A 12,473-nucleotide genomic window follows, 5' to 3' on the forward strand; every position below is an offset into this window, starting at 1 on the left:
GAATAATGAGGACCCGTTACCCATACTTCACAGTCATTACAGATAAAATCTTACATAACCTGCCCAAGGTCATGTGCATGTGAGTGGCTAGACGAGGGCTGGAGTCACACCTTTTGGTCCAGCTGCTGGTTTCTCCAGCAACACGTTCCTCCTCTTCTTTCAGCTGCCAGAGCCCACTCACGGGCCAGCTGCGTAATGCGGAAGTTACCTGAGTAAAGAAATCCAAGCTCCTGATTCAGGAAAGGAATTTCTGGGTCATCTGAATCCAGTATGTGGAAGGTTCAGATAAGCCAGAGGAAGCCTCAGATGACTTCTTATTTCCTCTGAGACTTCCACCAAAAAATCCAGGCTGAATAGGATCTGTGCGAAGAAATGCAGTCACCCACGCTGGCTCTGTCTTTGAATCCTGTTCATTCCAATTCCTACTAGAGCAAAAGAGAAATTTCCAAAAAGCTATAGTGAGGAAAACAGACATAGCAAAATGGGTAAGCTTTGCACAGTGACAGTATCGGAGCCAATGAGGTTTATCTGAGGCACGATTATTGCTAATTGAAAACTTTTCCCAATACCCTGCCGTGACGACTGGAAATATAGAAGCATTGGCAATTGTCGACAGTCTCTACGGAGATTGAACTTTGTTGGAATCAAAAAGGAAAAAAAAGAGAAAAATGGATAAAAGTTTTTTTAAAACAGAAAGAGGAATAAAAAACAGCCCTAAGAGAGGGGTCTCCCCCAGATCTCAGGTCCTGTGAATTTTCACTCCAGTATTTTCTTTCTGCCATTTCAGGTTTTAGAGATGGTCTCACTCTGTTGCGCAGGCCAGAGAACAGCGGTGTGCTCATAGCTCACTGCAGCTTTGAACTCTTGAACTCAGAGGTCCTCCTGCCTCAGCCTCCCGAATAGCCAGGAGTATAGGCATGCACCACCTTGCCCACCTAAGTTTGAGGTTTTTTTTTTTTTTTTTTTTTTAGCAGAACGTGGTCTCATTAAGTCGTCCCGTCTGGTCTTGTACTCCTGGCCTCAAGCAATCCTCCCACCGCAGCTTCCCAAAGTGCTGGGATTACAGGCGTGAGTCACCACACCAGGCCCCTAGTCACACTTTAAATTGGGAACAAGAAATTATATGACCAGTGGCTTTAACTGCCATTAAACAATGGCCATTCTTGGTGTCTGCCCCAAATTCCAGACGTATTTAGGCAGGGTCTGCTCAACGCGGAAGTCCTGTTTTTATCCCCAAACCTGCTCTTTCTGTAGTTTTCACCATCACAGAAAAACAGTTTCTTTCTCTCTCTTTCAGCTTTCTTCAAATCACATCTACTAACCCACTTTTCACCCCCTCCCCTGCCCCCGCCTTGGTCCAAGCCAGCATCCGCAGGCACTGGCCTCCCAACTCTTCTCGGTTCTTCTGTTATTGCCCCTCCTGCTCTATTCTCAAGACACCAGCCAGTGGGATTCTTTTCAACATTCTTTAGATGACGACACTCTCAAAACAGTTGGGTGGCTTTCCAGCTTACCCCGAGTAAAGGCCAAAATCCTACAAGTCCCTGTATTATTTGATCTCTAATTTACCTCTGGAACTTCACTCTCTCCTCCGTCCTCACTCCCTCTGCTCCAGCCACTTGGGCCTTCTTGGCTTTTTCTTGAAAAGGTCAGGCCCCTTCCTCCCTCAGGGCCTTTGCACTTGCTGTCTCCTATGACTGTTTATATCTCTCTGCCCAGCTGTCTGCAGGCTCACCCCCTTCCCTCCTTCAAGTCCCTGCCCAGATAGCACCAGTTCACTACTTAAATCTTCCCTGCCTAGGGGTTCTGCTTCTGCCTGGCTATTGGCATCCCCCGTCCTGGGTAAGATCAGCCAGCTGGATCATCTCCAAAGCCCCGCTGCTCCCCCGTGGTCTCCTGGCAGCAGCTTCTGCAGATGCAGAACCGCACTGTGTGACCCAAGAGGAATGCACTCACCTCCACAGTCAACCTTGAATGAATGAGGGAGCGACAGCCAGAGTGGCTAGATCCCCAAAGTCCAGTCTACTGGGGAGGAAGGGAAACCCTTCCAGATGTTTTCCCTTTTTCTCAGTTTCCCTTTTGCTTGTAACACTCATCACCATTTGACAGAGCATATTTATTGTCAATCTCTCTCACCAGGATAGAAACTCTCTGAGAGCAGGGGACACTTTTCACTTTGTTGGCCTTTTTTATTCCCAGCACCTGGGAGGGTTCCAGGTCCCTTGGAACCTGAAGGAGCAAATGGGGAAAGGTAACTACATGTTTGAGATTGGAAGGAATTACAGACCACCACCACTCGCATGGCCCTGTGCCCTGCCCTCCTGCTGAGCTGCCAGTGTGCCCTCACCCAGATGCCTCCAGTCTTCAGCAGGCAGCAGGAAGGAAGGAGAAATGGGGGCTGTGGTTTGCATTCCCCTGGACTCTTAGATAACTCAGCAATGAGGATGCCTGGGAACAGAGGCTGGGCAGGTCAGGGTGTTTCCAATTTTGCAACCTCAAAGAGAAGCTGATGAGTGAAATGAGGTGAATTCTCCTGGGAACACCTGAGGTTGGCCATCACCCGGCTGTGCTCCCAGTGCAGGAAACAGGCCCTCAGCAGCCATGGGGCCCAGAGGGAGGCTGGGCCCACGGGGAGGACTGGGGGGTCTGACGGGTCAGGGGAGGCCTCCAGGCCTGCCCATGCCTCTTTTCTCCCCGAGCTCCCTTCTCGTTCTGCCCCACTCCTCCACCAGCTGCCAGGCCTGTCCTCAGTCTCTCTCGCCTCTTTTGTTTTGTTTTCTCAGTTTTATGGCGTGCATCACTTTACATTAGGAACATGACTTACATGCTGCTAAGGATACAAGGAGTAGCATTGTTCGGCCTTTACACTCAGAGGGTCCCAAGTTGCAGAGAAGACCGATCTACTCTTTCTTTTAAATTTCAATCATTTTGGGGGTGGAGGTGGTTTTTGGTTACATGGATAAGTTCTTCAGTGGCGATTTCTGAGATTTCAGAGCACCTGTCACCTGAGCAGTACGCACTGTAGTGTTTTATCTCTCACTTCCCTCCACCCTTCCTCCCGAGTAGACTGGGCTTTGGGGATCCATCCACTCTGGCTGTTGCTCACTCATTCATTCAAGGTTGACTGTGGAGGTGAGTGCATTCCTCTTGGGTCACGCAGTGCGGTTCTGCATCTGCAGAAGCTGCTACCAGGAGACCACGGGGGAGCAGCGGGGCTTTGGAGACGATCCAGCTGGGTGATCTTACCCAGGACGGGGGATGCCAATAACCAGGCAGAAGCAGAACCCCTGGGCGGGAAAGGCTCACCTGGCTGTGGAGAGGCTTTGGTCATGGAAGCCTGGGGAATTGTCTGCCCCATTGCCTTGTGATTTTTGCACTTTTTAGACTTTGAGATGATCAGAGAAGTATTACATATGGTCTTCCCATTTCTTTGACTTTTTTTTTTTTCCTGAGATGGAGTCTGTCTCTGTCCCCAGTCTGGAATGCAGTGGTGCAATCTGGGCTCGCTGCAACCTCTGCCCCCCAGGTTCAAACGATTCTCCTGCCTCAGCCTCCTGAATATCTGGGATTACAGGCATGCACCACCATACCCAGCTAATTTTTGTATTTTTAGTAGAGACAGGATTTCACCATGTTGGCCAGGCTGGTCTGGAACTTCTGACCTCCAGTGATTCATCCGCTTTGGTCTCCCAAAGTGCCGGAATTAAGGCGTGAGCCACCACGCCCAGCCCTGGCCTTAGCATTTCTTTGTCTCTACTTTAGGTTTTGTTCACATTTGAGGTCAAAAAGTCGTATAATAACTAGCGTAGCTCACATTTCCAAAGAAATCTACTGTGCCAGATTCTGGGCTATGTGCTGCACGCATGTAGGCAAAATCACCTGTGAGGCAGGCACTCGAATTGCCCCCACTTAGCAGGTGAAGAAACTGATTGTCAAAACAGTCAAGAAATAGGGCCGGGGCACGTGGGGCGGATGCAGCCCCTGAAGTCCCTGCCCTGTTGTCTTCACACTCTCATTTCTTCCTGGGCACGAGGTGTCTTCTAATCCTCCTGAAACACTCCAAGGAAGATAAACATGCCCTCCAGCCCTGGGTCTGTCTGCAACACACAATGACCTGAAAGAAGAGAGCAAGGCAGGTCCAGCCCCAGAGCGCATCTGCTTCCAGTAATGAGATTTTTATCTTCAGTAGAACCACCAAGTGAGGATCCAGCAACAGAAATGTATGGGAGGAAATTAAACTCTTTATCAATAGTTTTCTTTCAGAATAAATGGAGAACAAATATGTTCTATTTTGCAAATTTTAAAATTCCAATTAAGAAAACATTTTTAAGTAGAGAGAAACATCAGCAAAGTTTTTTTTTTTTGGAGACAGAGTCTCACTCTGTCACCAGGCTGGAGTGCAATGGTGCGATCTCAGCCCACTGCAACCTCCACCTCCCTGGTTCGAGTGATGCTCCTGCCTCAGCCTCCCGAGTGGCTGGGACTACAGGTGCGTGCCACCATGTCCAGCTAATTTTTGTATTTTTAGTAGAGACGGGGTTTCACCATGTTGACAAGGATGGTCTTGATTTATTGACCTTATGATCCACCCACCTCGGCCTCCCAAAGTATTGGGATTACAGGCGTGAGCCACCACGCCTGGCCCAAAGTATATTTTAACAAACCTAAGGATAACCCTGGCATTGGAAAGAGAACCTCCCTCCTCAGGTGGAACTCAGTCACGGGGAGAGGACAGTGAACGTGGAGACCACAACTGGGGGCCTCTGCCAGAGTCTCCTCTGACTGCAGTTGGCTGTGCCTGGGCCATGCCAAGGGCCTGCCTGAATTTCCTGTCCTTGTGCCTACATCTGGATTTTAGTCAAGGAGGCAGCAGGTGCAAGCGAAAAACCCAGCGCAGGGTGACTGAGATTTTGGAGAGGAGTTGCTCATTGCCCCCGGTTACACCTGCTGCTGTTGCTTGCAGGGTGAGGAGAGGGGAAAGCCAGGCCTCCTGGGACAGTTTGTTCCACAGCTTGGTAGCAGGAGAGTCCTAATTGTCAGCTTTGATTTTAGCTCAGAGAACGATTCAAGGAAGCTGACTCTCAGAGCCCACCACTGTCCCTTTTCCCTTCCCAGCTGGCTTTGCTGGGACCAACATCTATGCCAGCCTTGGTGGCATAACACACATAACGGACAGCAGGACAGCCACCCATGGTTCCTGGGCTTGCCTGTCCACTTCTCTGCCCTCCCTGCAGGACCTGGACGTTCCTAAATGGCCTGAACCTCCATGTCCTTCATCTTCTTATCTCCGGGGTCTGACGCTAAGCCTAGCCCAGAGTTGTGCCAATGAGTGGGTGTTTAATGAAACAATGGATTAACACTGCAGTCCAGATTGCTCGAGGAAATGTGGAACCAATGAGCAAAGCCTGTCCCTGCCTCCAAGTTCCGAGAGGGATGAGGCTGGAGAAAGAGCTGTGAATGGCCCTGAGTGGAAGAATCCTTGGGTAGAAATGGAAAGGCCAGTGCCTTCTACCTCTCAGTCTTGTCCAGGGTAGCTCCTACAAAGGAGGGTGTCCACCCACAGGGCATGGGACCAAGGACCCTTCACAGAATAGCCTGTGTTTCCAACAGCCTGTGTCGCCTCAGCAGACTTCCTTGGTTCGAAGTATAAAAAGAAAGCTCCCCCATTCTGACGACAAGGGCCCCGTTGCCATGAGGGCTACAGAGCTAACTTCAGGAGCTTCTTTAGGCTTCACAGGAAAATGAGAGTTTCTGGGACAGCTACATGTAAAGAAAAATTAGCCTTCATATTTTACAATGATAGGAATGTATCCTAAGCGCTTGCGATGGAGAGAAAAGCTTTTAAAAGGAACTAAAAAATACAGGATATCTTATGTCGATGGCCACGTGGCATGAAATCTTCAGTGTCCTTGATTAACCAAGGGGCGCTCTGCAACCATGCATTCAGGCAAAATCTAAACAATGTCATCAGTCATGAAGTCCCCCTGCATGGGAGGGGCTGAGAAAATCGAGGCAAATACAGGCAGCACAAGCTGTTGGGTAGGCACACACTTTTACCATCAGTGCAACATATTATTTGGGACATTTAGTACATATATAGAGAGAGATGGGTTTGAATCCCTCTTAAGGATACAAAACACAGAAAAAGGACACAGAAAAAGAAAGAGAACTATTGGCTGGGCGCGGTGGCTCATGCCTGTAATCCCAGCACTTTGGGGGTCCATGGCAGTTGGATCACGAGATCAGGAGATCGATACCATCCTGGCCAACATGGTGAAACCCTGTCTCTACTAAAAGTACAAAAATTAGCTGAGCGTGATGGCGCACACCTGTAGTCTTAGTTACTAGGGAGGCTGAGGCAGTAGAATTGCTTGAACCCGGGAGGTGGAGGTTGCAGTGAGCTGAGATCACACCACTGCACTCCAGCCTGCCCACAGCGTGAGACTCCATCTGAAAGAAAGGAAGAAAGAAATAAAAAGAAAGAAGGACAGAAGAAAGAAGAAAGAAAGAAGGAAGGAAGGAAGGAAGGAAGGAAGGAAGGAAAGAAAGAAGGAAAGAAGAAAGAAAGAAGAGAGAGAACTACCTTAACATTTACCCAAAAAGTGATTTTTCTTTTGGCAACTCCCCGTGAGCCATAATTATTTCAAGATAAAAAGTTTAAAATTTAAAAAAATATCATTCTGTCTCAGTATGGAGGATGGATGAGGCTTTTGCAGCAGTTGAGACAAGAAATGGCTTGTAACAGAAGTTTTACAGACGGAGATGGATTTGAAATGCATTTCAAAAATAGAACAGGACCTCCTGACAGATTAGATGTTGACGAGGAGGGGGAGGAGGAGGAATCAAGTCTAACTCAAGGTGATAGCTTAAGCAGTTGGATCAAGGTTGGGGATATATTTTTTGTTTCTGAAAAAAAAAAAAAAATTGGGAAAAGAGATTCCAATTGGCTGTCACTGCAAAATAACAAACCTGAATAAATATCTTGGAAACAATGTATCATTAGTAACATTTGAAACAAACAAACAAAAAAAGAGTAGTTTTAGTCCAGGAACTGAACTGAAGTTAGAAAATCTGGGGTTTTTTGGTTTTTGTTTTGTTTTTTAGCATCAAAATATGAGATGAGAAAATCTGGGCTCTAATCAAGGTTTTACGACAAATTGTGTGACCCTGTTAGACTCACTCAATTCCCACAGAGCCTCGGTTTCCTCATCTGCAAAAAATGAACTAAATTGAAGAGCTCTGAAATTCTGGGATACATGTGCTATTAATTCTGAAGTTGGTTGACTCCGTTTTTACATCCTGACTGACTTTAGTCATGGTGAGTAGCACAATGGCTTGCATTTTCTATGGACACTAATTCTCAGAACATAAGTTGCTTTTAATTTTATATCTGTGCCATCTTTGCACTCCAGGAAGAGCCCCCATGTGCCTCCCAGTCCTAGAAAATCAGCACTTTTGCAAGATATCCCAACCAATGCCCAGGCAGTAATAAAATACACCACGGCCCCAGACTGCATTTTATCTTTCGTAAGCCTTCCAAGCTCCACATGCTCTGTGCCAGGATCAGCTGAGAGGACGTGGGGAATCCACTGCTGACCAGACTGAAACCATATCTGGGCTTGGGCTCAGCTGATGAATACTGTGAGCTCCTTTTAGTGTGTAGCCTGGCCCCCTGCCTGGACACGTAGCTACATTCAGCCTCCTCTGCTGCTGTAACTAGACTTCCTGTACCTCACTTCCTGTCCTCAACTATAGGCAGGGTCGTTTAGACTGAAGGTTATATTTTGAGTGTAACTTGATTGACACACTACATTTGTTAATCAGCAGATTTTGTCTATCCATGTAACGATCTCTTATGAAGTTCAGGGAAGGCTCTGTTTTCAGAAGGCATGGTCTCCAGAAAGACACTAGCAAGGACCTCACATGCATAGAAAGGTCTTGAAGAAATCAAAATTCCATCCAAGTTCGAAATAGGCCCATTCAATCTCTCCCTTTACTCAACAGATATTTGGTGATGTCTTCACTGGACCTACTGTGTGACAAGCATGTGCCAGGTGGACAGGGAGCAGTGGCCACTTGCAGGGGTCTTGCTAATGCCACTTATCCTAAAGACGGACACCCAGAAACTCAGTCCTGGGAGCCCTTTCCTCAATGAGCGCAGCAAATCACTTTTCAGGTCATGTGTAATCAGATTTTGCAGGCGGTGGTCTCTGGATGACAATAACAGTCAAAGCACAACCAATCTGTGGAAGAGGTGTTGCTCTTCTTCTAGTGAGTAGTGTGAAGGGAAATTAAATCTCAGGACCCCAAAATCACTAAGCCAAAGGGAAAAACCAAGCTGGGAACTGCATCAGGCAAACCTCCCTCCCATTTTATTCCTAAATAAGATAGCTACAAAGATTTTTTGTTAAAAAGCTACATATGTCTGTTACCACTTGCCCACCAGGAAATTCCTTATGGGCCCCAAGATCTTTATCCTAAAATGGCTCTGTTGAATTTCACCCTGACAATGTAAATTGATAGCTTATTTTCACAGATGCAGACCTCAAGACAGAACTCAAAGCCATCCCTCTGTTCCCCTGAGGCAAATGCATATCTGATTGCTTTCTCTGATGCAAAAATGCAAATTCGCGGAGCTAGATGAAGGCATAAGTGGCTTTTCCTCTAATTCCCTCTCACCTGTAAATTGTATATTTGGTGAAAGGACGCTCATGGACTCAAAAGAATGCAATCATTTGTCTCTTATCTACCCATATCTTTACAAAAGGTCTTCCTCTTTCCCCAATATCCACACTTTCCCCTTTAAATATTGAAGCCTTCAAAATCATCTTGGAAGAAGGCACAGACCTCCCTCCCGGGGACGTGTTCTTAACCTTGGCAAAATAAACCTTCTAAATTGATTGAGACCTGTCTCAGATACTTTTTGGTTCACAGTAGGAAATCAGAATATTTGAAAAGACCTAGACCTGAATTGTTATAGTCCAAACAGCCTTACAGAAAATTCCCACTCATTTGCCTCCAGTGTTTTGTTTGTTTGTTTTGAGATAGAGTCGCACTCTGTTGCCCAGGCTGGAGTGCAGCGGCACCATTTCGGCTCACTGCAACCTCTGCCTCCTGGGTCCAAGTGATTCTCATGCCTCAGCCTCCAGAGTAACTAGGACTATAGGCATGTACCACCACACCTGGCTAATTTTTGTATTTTTAGTAGAGATGGGGTTTCGCCATGTTGGCCAGGCTGGTCTCAAACACCTGACCTCAAGTGCCTCTAGTATTTTTAAGCCATTTTCTATATTAAATGCTTGCTTTGGTCATGTGCTGTCTGAAAATCCTTACACTTGAGTAATTTAGTCCACATAAAAATCCTATGAAATAGGCAACATTATTGTCCCCAAGAAAAAACTGAGGCAAGAGAATTGAAGTAACTTAGCCACAGCTAGGAGGTAGTCGAATGGGCATCTGGCTGCAGTGACTGTGTGTCTAACCATTAGGGTGTCCTGCCACTAGACCACAGAGCCCTGTGAGCTGTGGAGGTGAGCCCAGCAATTGGCCCCCCAACCTCTGACTCTAGCTCGTGTGGTTTCCTAAGCCTAGAGGTAGATGGAAGGAAAAGTGGAGGGCCAGCTCAGTTGTGCTCTAGAGCTGAAATGCAGAAATGGTATTCCACTGGGGAGGCCACCAGGAGTGTCACATCCTTCGCTACAGGCTCAGCTTGGTCAGGGCTCTGCAGTCAGCCAACTACCAAGAGCACCAACCACGCTTGCCTCCAGTCCCTCATGGCTAGTCCCAAGGCAGAGTCCAGACTGCCACACTGAGCTGCTGGCTGACTCCAGAGTGGCCCCCATCCCAAGAGCTCAGAAGTATTAACACTCAGCTGGGCACCTGTAATCCCAGCACTTTGGGAGGCTGAGGTGGGCGGATCACAAGGTCAAGAGATCGAGACCATCCTGGCCAACATGGTGAAACTCCGTCTCTACTAAAAATACAAAAATCAGCTGGGCATGGTGGCACACGCCTGTAGTCCTAGCCACTTGGAAGGCTGAGGCAGGAGAATCACTTGAACCCAGGAGGCGGAGGTTGCAGTGAGCCGAGATCGGGTCACTGCACTCCAGCCTGGCGACAGAGTGAGACTCTGACTCAAAGAAGTATCAACACTGCCATTTGCTGCTCATTGCATCATCTCCTACCAGAGATGACAGGGAAGACGTTTGCGTGGGAAGATTTGTAAACTCCTGCATTCTGCAGCAAAAAGACTTGACTTCCGTAATCAGGGACATTGGGAGGATCCCCAGAAAGGAGACACCTATCGAGCACCAGGTGGTAGTACTGTCCACATGGAAGCAGGGACAGCTGACAGACGGCCATTTTTTTTCTAGCCCAAAAATGTGGCATTTCTAGGGATCAAGTTTCTTGGCTGCAGCAAGAGTCTATGGAACATGAGGTCACTGGGGTGGGGCCTGTTATGGTGAAGACCCCCCACTTCCTGGGAGAACTGTTCTGCCCTCCCTCTGCCAGGCAGTGATGGACCATTCAACAATGCCTGAACGTCCTCTGACAGAAGTCACCTCTGCTCTGCACCCCTATTAAAGGAGGTGGCCCACATCAGGAAATATAAAAGTAATCATGGGTCAAGTCAGAACAGTTACTAAAAATCAAACATCTGTGGCATTCAAATCTTTAACTGACCTAAGCTTTGGGGTCATTTCTTTCTTAGTGGTTTTATTTTAAATGAGACTTGAATAGCCAGTGGTTGGGTTTCCCAGAACTAGTGTGGACAGCCTGAGTCAGTTTCACTGGTGTCCATGAGCCTGAGCCCAGGGGTTCCGAAGGGCCCCAAGTGCCCACTCAGCAGGAGCCCCCACCAGCTGCCTCATGCCTGCCACATGTCTCGGGTAAATCCTAGCACACCCTGGGGGAAAAATGGCCAACAGCAGGCCTCAGCAACATGTCACAAATGTGTCCAGATCACCTGTGAGGGTGGAGAGGGCACGTCCCAATGGAGTCAGTGGAGATCTGGGATCTGCCTCTGAATCCAGACCTGAAAGGCAGATGTGGTCCATGTGAATTGCTGAGGCACTGAGACACCTGGCATGCACCTGAAGGTGAATGGGTGATTACTTCAAAATGGTGACGACTCTCTGGCTCCACCTTTCTTTGACATTTTGTTCCCCGATTGGATACTCTAAAGTCACTCCCCCAGTCAGTGCCCTGATTTTTAAAGTAAAAAAGGAGAAAAAGAGATAAGGTCTCAGGAACAACTTCCTGCAATTATCTTATGAAATCATCTGAGTTTCTATTTATAACCAGGCCATTGCTCAAATGCCAGCAACCTAAAATTGCAAGCATATACACATATTCTCCCTTGCTGTAATCAACATTTTACGCTTCTTCTGGGCATTAGCATGACCTGACATACCTTACTATTTATAAAATAAACAATCAGAATTAGAAATGTTGCTTAGCACATCCTAGGTGCTCAGTAATCCTTGTTGAATGATGAATAAATGAATTAACACATCAACAAAGAGGAGGTCACCTGCAAATCCATTCAGAACCCACCTTGGGCTGGGCATTGAGGAGTCCCTTTTTTCCTTAGCTCTCTCCCCATTTTTCTCCTCCAGGGCCCCTCCGCTTTGCTGGTTTTAGCCCTTGGCCCATCAGGGTTCCTGCACAGCTCTGAGTCACTTGGTTTCAACCTGAGAAGCTAAGGTGGCTGTCTGGCCTGAACTCTGCAGATGGAAGTCTGAGGTCATTAAAGTAAAATATCCATCAAGTCTTGGTGTAACTTTAATGCATTATTCATCCCACAGAGTAATTTATTTTTTTGAGTTGGAGTCTCACTCTGTCGCCCAGGCTTGGAGTGCAGTGGCGTGATCTTGGCTCACTGAAACCTCTGCCTCCTGAGTTCAAGTGATTCTCCCTCTGAGATAAACCCTCTGAGTGGCTGGGATTACAGGCATACACCACCACTCCCAGCTAATTTTTTTATTTTTAGTAGCAACAGGGTTTCATCATGTTGGCCAGGCTGGTCTTGAACTCCTGGCCTCAGGTGATCTGCCCACGTCAGCCTCCCAAAGTGCTGGGATTACAGGCGTGAGCCACTGTGCCCAGCCCTGTCTCACAGAGTCTAGATATCCTCTCCTAAAACAAACAAACAAAAAAATCACAGTAAATGGGAACATATTGGTGTAGAGGTGAGAAGATAAGAGGCTGCCCCATCAGGAGTCAGGATTCAGATTCACACTGCATTCAGGAAACAAACAAAGACTTCATCCTTTTTTTTTTTTTTTTTAGTGGTGGGATCACAGCACACTACAGCCTTAATCTCCCAGGCCCAAGCAATCCTTCCACCAGCCTCCCAAGTAGCTGGGACCTACAGGTGCACACTACCATGCCTTGATTGTTTGTTTGTTTGTGTTTCAGTAGAGACATGGTCTTGCTATGTTACCCAGGCTGGTCTCAAACTTCCAGAGGAA

General features: G+C 47.4%; 1 non-coding gene across 1 annotated transcript; it reads left to right on the forward strand.

Moving 5' to 3' along the window:
* Positions 1-488: 488 nt before the first annotated feature.
* LOC116536942 lies at positions 489-628 on the forward strand. The gene has a single exon (XR_004262892.1). It is a non-coding gene; the product is annotated as a U4 spliceosomal RNA (small nuclear RNA).
* Positions 629-12,473: the final 11,845 nt, after the last annotated feature.

Source organism: Sapajus apella, unplaced genomic scaffold (assembly GCF_009761245.1).
Source record: "Sapajus apella isolate SASKATOON/1434 unplaced genomic scaffold, GSC_monkey_1.0 scaffold105, whole genome shotgun sequence".
Lineage (NCBI taxonomy): Eukaryota > Metazoa > Chordata > Mammalia > Primates > Cebidae > Sapajus > Sapajus apella.